The sequence below is a fragment of the Amblyraja radiata genome, chromosome 1, assembly GCF_010909765.2.
Source record: "Amblyraja radiata isolate CabotCenter1 chromosome 1, sAmbRad1.1.pri, whole genome shotgun sequence".
NCBI lineage: Eukaryota > Metazoa > Chordata > Chondrichthyes > Rajiformes > Rajidae > Amblyraja > Amblyraja radiata.
The window spans coordinates 76,928,691-76,936,194 of NC_045956.1; the positions used below are offsets into that span (position 1 = coordinate 76,928,691).

The following is a 7,504-nucleotide window of genomic DNA, read 5'->3' on the forward strand; positions in this document are numbered from 1 at the left end:
GCCGCAGGCAGGCGCCATCTTGACCTTGAAGGACCAGGGTAACTGCAGAGCGTGGAAGATGGTGGGAGAAATGGGAGTGCACTGGGGTGCTCAGGAAATTCCTTCTCTCCAGAGATGCTGCCTGTCCCACTGAGTTACTCCAGCATTTTGTGCCCATCCCAGGACATAAAGGTTGGTATGGGAATGAGAAGAGGTTAAAATGGTTAGCAACCAAGAGATCCAGTCGGCCTTGGCGGATGGAGTGCAATTGTTCACTAAAACAGTCCCCTAGTCTAAGCTTGATTTTCACAATTTATCTGCAGTTTCTTGTGTCTGGTTGTAGGTCTTACTAATGTGATTTACCTTTTCTTAACACTGCCAGAATGTTTTAAAATAGATGTTAAACAAAAGTGGCGCTACATTTTGTTTGCACAATGAGCAATAGTTAAGTAACCTATCAACAGTAACTAATTGGCAAGAGGCCATCCTCTTGTATTACCAAACCTATATAAAGCTGGAAAATGAGGCATCTCTCTCATTGCTGTCAAGAGGAAGAGGATTCAAGAAATCTTTCCTTACCAGAAGCGGTGAGTTATTTACAGATATTAGCAGGTAAAGAGCAAATAATGATATAGTTAGTACAACGTAAAACGTTAACCATTCACCAACCAAACTAAAGCATCCAATTTAGCAGCAACAATTGATTCGTCAGTTGAATTTAAATTTGATTCACTTGCTTCAGTTATCGATTTATTACAGCATTTTCTAAAGCGTCAAATTTTGCATGTATGATCTCAAAATGTTTGGATGCTGTTGCATCAATGGAGTTAATGGCGAAGCTGAAAATCTGAAATTTGAACTTTAGGTATCCAAAACATAAAGTTAAAATCAATGTCTGTATGTGGTATATAAGGAAGTAGTTGAGGAAATGGGGTAACAGAAAACTAGAGTGATCAATGGTTGGAGTGGACTCGGTGGGCGGAAAAGCCTGTTTCCATGTCCAAGTGGGGCCCAGCACAAATTGGAGGAACAGCACTTGATATTTCACTTGGGCAGCTTACACCCCAGCGGTATGGACATTGACTTCTCTAACTTCAAGTAACCCTTGCTTTCCCTCTCTCCCCATCCCTCTCCCTTCCCAGTTCTCCGACCAGTCTTACTGACCCTCGTCATTTTAAAAACTAACGGGGTTTCTCCCTCTCCTAGCTTCAGTGAAGTTTTCCACCCAAAACATGATGTTACCAGCATTTTCTACTTTTATTTTAAATTTCCAGAGGTGTGGTGCTTTAAATTTCAATTATTAGTGAAGACCAAGTTATGAAAATCTTTACTTAAAAATGATTTGGCAAAAATAGATAGAACTTTGAAAGACCAATCTGGATTTGATGCATTTTCAGTTCAGTATGAATGTGATTCCATGTACACTCAGCTCGATGTGATTGATATAGATTGGGATTGGGATGAACAGTAGTTTGGGAGCTCTTGCAAAATGTCCTCTCCTGTTCTGTAACAATTCTGTTACCTTTGGGTTTATACACTGCGTGTTGTTTATTTTCATTAACATGCTTATGTTGTAAAGAACTAACTATCAGAACATTGAAACTATTGAAGGTAGACAAAAATGCTGGGGAAACTCAGCGGGTGAGGCAGCATCTATGAAGCAAAGGAAATAGGCAACGTTTCGGGTCGAGACCCTTCTTCAGACTGGTGTAACATAGAAAAGTATAGCACAGGAACAGGCATTTCAGCCACAATGTCTGTGCCGAACATGATGCCAAGTTAAACTCATCTCCTCTACCTGCATGTGATCCTTATCTCTTCATTCTCTGCATATTCATGTGCCGATGAGAGTTAAATAGAGCTCTAGAGAGTTAGATAGAGCTCTAGGGGCTAGTGGAGTCAAGGGATATGGGGAGAAGGCAGGCACGGGTTATTGATAGGGGACGATCAGCCATGATCACAATGAATGGCGGTGCTGCCACCAATGGCCGAATGGCATCCTCCTGCTCCTTTTTTCTATGTTTCTATCTAAAACCCTCTTGGAAGCAATGTTTAACTGTTGCAAAAGAGAGCCAAATGCTATCAACCACTTCTCACGATTATTTCTAATTTTATCCCAGTGAAGTAAGATGGCACAGTTCGATGCAGGTCATGTGGTGATAATGTCCCAGCCTACCTCTGCCAGGCAAAACAACTGGGGCACTGGACTGTGCAGCTGTTTCGATGATGTGGGAGTATGTAAGTATGTGCATGGTTTTAGACTGTCCAGCATAGTCCCATTTAAATGTTCCATTTAATCTTCTCTTCTTTAAAACACTTTCCAAGTTGCAAGTGAAACTATACTTCAGTAGTACTTCACTGTATGGTGCTTTATGAAGTGTTGAGATCATGAAATGTGTCCCATAATTGTAAAGATGTCCTGTTTGTTTCATTTCTGTAACTTTGGCCATTCCACACCCTGGAGACCCGGAATATTAAACTAGCCCACGGCGGCACATTGTGCAAACAATTCATTGTTCATTGCCCAGATTGTTAAATGTCACCACCAATCTGGTGTTCTCACCATCACCACCAATAGCCTGTGGCCAGCAGGATCCCTTTGTTAATGTGGGCATCTCGGCATGTATGATCTAACCCTGCAGCCTTGCTCCGCTGAGTGAACAGCATTACTCTGATAAGGAATGATACAGGGGGGGCATTGGTGTTTGTTTTCAGCATTGATAATCTGATGCCCCGTTCACACAACCAGCTCTAAGTGTTGAGTTCTGGTCAGATTCGATAACTGTAAGTCACCAGGTATGAGATGTTAGTACTTCTAATAGAAGAGATGGTTTACCTGGATTTTCAGAAGGCCTTCGTCGATAAGATGCCGCATGTGAGGCTGCTAATGAAAATGTGAGCCCATGGTATCAGATGGAAGATACGAGCAGGTTGGCCGGTTGGCAGAAGGCAAAGAGTGGCTATAAAGGGGGATTTTTCTGGTTGACTGCCAGTAACTAGCGGTTCCGCAGGGGTCTGAGCTGAGGCCGTTATTCTTCACGGTGTACATGATTTGGATGAGGGAATTGAAGGCTTTGTGGCAAAGTTTGCAGATTGTACAAAGATATACGTGGAGGGGCAGGTAGTGTAGGGAAAGCAGGGACTCTGCAGAAGGACTTGGACAGGTTGGGGGAGTGGGCTGAGAAGTGACAGATGAGGCAAAGGGTGGAGTCATGTATTTTGGTAGTAGAAATAAAGGTGTAGACTATCTTCTAAATGGGGAGAGAATTCAGAACTTAGAGGTGCAAAGGGACCTGGCAGTGCTGGTGCAGGATTCCCAAAAAGTTCATTTGAAAGTTGAATCGGTAGTATGGAAGGTGAAAGCAATGCTAATATTTATTTCAAGAGTGCTACAATACAAAAATGGGGATGTAATGCTGAGGCTCTATAAGGTGCTGCTCAGGCTGCATTTGGAATTTTGTGAGCCGGTTTGGGCCCCATATCTGAGGAAGAATAAGCTGGCATTGGAGAAGGTCCAGAGGAGGTTGATTCCAGAAATAATTGATTCCAGGAATAATTGGGTTAACATATGATGAACGTTTGAAGGCACTGGACCTGTGCTCGCTGGAGTTTAGAAGGATGAGGGGATATCTCATTGAGACTTACCGAATAGTGAAAGGCCTGGATAGAGTGAATGTGGAGAGGATGTTTCCACTAGTGAGGGAGTCTAGGACCAAAGGCCATTTCCTCAGAATAAAAGGACGTACCTTTAGAAAGGAGATTAAAATGAATTTCTTCAGGTAGATGGTGGTGAATCTGTGGAATTCATTGCCACAGTTGGCTGTGGAAGCCAAGTCAATGGCTATTTTTAAGGCGAAGATTGACAGATTCTTCATTAGTAAAGGGTAGTCAGGGGTTATGGGGAGAAGGCAGGAGAATGGGGTTGAGAGGGAAAGATAGATCTGTCATGATTGAATGGTGGAGTAGACTTGATGGGCCAAATGGCCTAATTCTGCTCCTAGAACATATGAACTGCTTGCTGCCTCTGATTATTTCTAGGTTGCTGTGGGACGTTCTGTACAATTTGCCTTGGCTGTCAGGTTGCAGGGGACATGAACGAGTGTTGTCTCTGTGGGACTTCCATGGCTATGAGAACCCTCATCAGGACAAAGTACTCCATAACTGTAAGTAGATCTGATTTAAAAAAATGAAAACATGAAATAAAATGTCCATACTTTTTATAGATAAAATGTTTAATATCCTAGAGATTTATTCTATGTAAATATTTATTGGTTCCATAAAATAATTTGGGGATAACTCCAGAGTATTCAATTCCTGTCAAGTCTCCATTATTAACCCCCTAATTCGTTGATCTCTTGTCATGGTTCTTACCTTGGATGCCATCTTCCATCTTGTCAACACAGCAACAATTGTGGAGAATCCAATTATTGTCACTTTGCTCCTGTGCTGTAATCATTAAACTCATTCTCATTTAATCAGCTCCTCCATAAATGGTTCAACCTGCAAATGGTGCAGTTCACCCCGATGGCCTTTCGACACCTTGCTACCGTCAAATGTAGAACACAGGCCCTTTGCCGCACGATATCTGGGCTCAATTTGAGTCCAAATTCAAATAATCCCTTCTGCCTGCATGTGATCCATATCTCTCCATTTGCTGCATATCCACGTGTCTGTCTAAAAGTTGTATTAACACCACTATTATATCTGCTTTCACTATCACCCCTCCCGACACGTTCCACTCTGCAAAATAACTTGCCGTGTAAACTCACCTTAAAGCTATGCCCCCGAGCTTTTGACATTTCCACTCTGAGAGAAAGATTCTCACTGTCTACGTCATCTTTGCCTTTCATCATTTTCTAAACTTCTATCAGGTCTCGGCATCCGACACTCCAGAGAAAACAATCCAAGTTTGTTCAACCTCTCCTTATAAGTAATACCAGCAGCATCCTAATAAGCTTTCTCCCGTCTCCATTTCCTTTCATCAGAAATGCAGGGAATACTCCAAATGTGGCCTAACTAAGATTTTATAAAGCTGCAACATCACTTCCTGACCTTTATAATGCTCTTACTGATGAAGATGAGTATACAATATGCATCCATTCCCACTCCATCTCCATCTCAAGGAGCTGTGGACTTGGACCCCAAGATTCCTCTGTATATCGGTACACATGATTAAAAAACTAAACTCAAACTCAGATTGTAACATCATAGGACTCAACAAATGTTTCATCAATTTTAACACACTAATCAACAGTAATAAAATTTCAATATGCTGCTGAGATTATACCCAATGTATTTGCATAAATAATAATAGGCAGCAAAATTACAAGGGATGTCATTAGATAGACAAAAATGTTGGAGAAACTCAGCGGGTGAGGCAGCATCTATTTTCCTTCGCTTCATAGATGATGTCTCACCCGCTGAGTTTCTCCAGCATTTTTGTCTACCTTCGAATTTCCAGCATCTGCAGTTCTTTCTTAAGCAATGGGTGTCATTATGCGGATGTTGAAGGTTGTGTAGCAATAAAATGTTATATGGTCATGAAATTTATTATCAGTTACAGGAAAATATGATTTCACCTGATCGTATCAAAGGCAGCTTACGTAGAATCATTTGAAGTCCATAGTTCAGACCAACCTATTTGTAAAAATGTTTTAATTATTGATGCTAGGAATCTTAATTAAAAACAGAGAATATTGGAATCACTTGGCAAGTTGAGCAAAGCTTGTGGAAAGGGAAATGGTTAACATTTTAGGACCCAACATCAGAATTGGTAAAGAGTTGCATGACTTAAGTGTAGACTGTCTTCAACCACTGTAGATCAATGTGAACTCCTACAGATCCTTTCCCATATCCAAAGTTGCACAATAAATAGATTAATGGTAAAAATAAGAGGGAGAGGAAAATACATGTGACATCGAATAGGTGGCTGTGCATTTACTGGGAAGGGAGCAAGTTGCAGATTATACTATCATACTACAGGGCACAGATCTAAACTGAGAGGGGGAATGTTTAAAGGAGATATGAGGTGCAACATGTTTACACCGAGAGTGCTGGGTGTCTGGAACGAACTGTTGGAGTTTGAAAGGCTTTTAGATAGGCACGTGAATATGCAGGGAATGGAGGGATAGGGATCATGTGCAGGCAGAAGGGATTAATTTAATTAGTCCTGTCCTGTATTGTTATCCATTAATGCTTATGTGTAAAACCTTGTGTTATTGCTCTTTTACAGGGAAGTCTCTGTAACGATTGGCTGGTAACCATGTGTTTCCTCCCGTGTTCTCTCTGCCAACTTAAAAGGGAATTAAACAGTCATCACTGATATGATCAGTGTTCATCGCACGTACATTGCATTTCATGTGGTAAGTTGAGGCAGTCAGATTCTTCTGTGTAAGAATAGACTAAAGACTTAAGCAGAATGCTTATTCATTTTTACACGTTTTTCTTTCACTTTTTTTTCTATAGGGGGTTTTTGAAAAAATATGTATTTTTTAATATCTGGGTGTTGTTGAGGCTAGTGGCACAGTGGTGCCGCTGGCAGAGCTGCTGCCTCACAACACTAGAGACCCGGGTTTGATCATGACCTTGGGTGCCATCTGTGTGGAGTTTGCATGTTCTCCCTGTGACTGAATGGGGTTCCTCCTGGTGCTCTGGTTTCCTCCCATGTCCCAAAGGCTTGGGGGTTTGTGGGTTTAATGGCCTCTCTAAATTGTCCCCGGTGTGTAGTGCATAGATGAGGAAGTGGGATAACATAGAACTGGTGTGAAGGGGTTATTGATGGTCGGTATTGTCTCGCTGGGCCATATGGCCCGTTTCCATTCTTTATCTTGAGTATTAGAAAAGTGCCTTGAGTATTAGAAAGGCGCTATATAAATCCCATCCATTATTATTATTATTATTATCTTTCATCAATCAATCAATTTCTAATTGTGATGTGGAGATGGTGGTGATCCAAAATCAGTATCTTCTAGATTTAATTTGCATTCGTTGCCCATCTACATAGAAATCTGAAACTAATTCCCAAAATTGATGATTTATGCTGTTGGTTTTTCATATTAGCACCTAAATATCTTTTACAGGGATATCATTGGCAGAACAACTGAAATGACCAGAATGACGATATAAAGAGGATTGATTGATATTGTATGTGTTGAATGTCACTGTGTTTGCCCCGGCTCCAATTCATGGATTCTTCAGAAGAGAAATGTCTTTAGCAATGTACTGTCTCCCTTTCAGCCTGAAAAACTGAAGTCATTATCTTCATAATGGCATCACTAGAATATGCAAAAATACAATATTGAATTGAATTGAATTGAATGCCTTTATTGTCATTCAGACCTTACGGTCTGAACGAAATTTCGTGCCTGCAGTCATACATACATCCTACAATAATAACAACAATAAACACAAATTAACACCACCACAGTGAGTCCTCCAAGCACCTCACTGTGGTGGAGGCAAAAATCATAGGGCTGCAGTCTCTTCCCTCCTCTTCTCCCTCTGCGCTGACGCGATTCCCCACCGG

At 41.3% G+C, this 7,504-nt stretch overlaps 1 long non-coding RNA gene across 2 annotated transcripts; it reads left to right on the forward strand.

Moving 5' to 3' along the window:
• Positions 1-453: 453 nt before the first annotated feature.
• LOC116972804 lies at positions 454-7,254 on the forward strand. 2 transcript variants are annotated; one of them, XR_004411919.1, is made up of 5 exons: positions 454-566; positions 2,100-2,217; positions 4,018-4,142; positions 6,212-6,341; positions 7,059-7,254. It is a non-coding gene; the product is annotated as an uncharacterized LOC116972804 (long non-coding RNA). The 2 variants fall into 2 exon arrangements; XR_004411946.1 differs by having other exon boundaries at positions 496-591.
• The last annotated feature ends 250 nt before the right edge of the window (positions 7,255-7,504 follow it).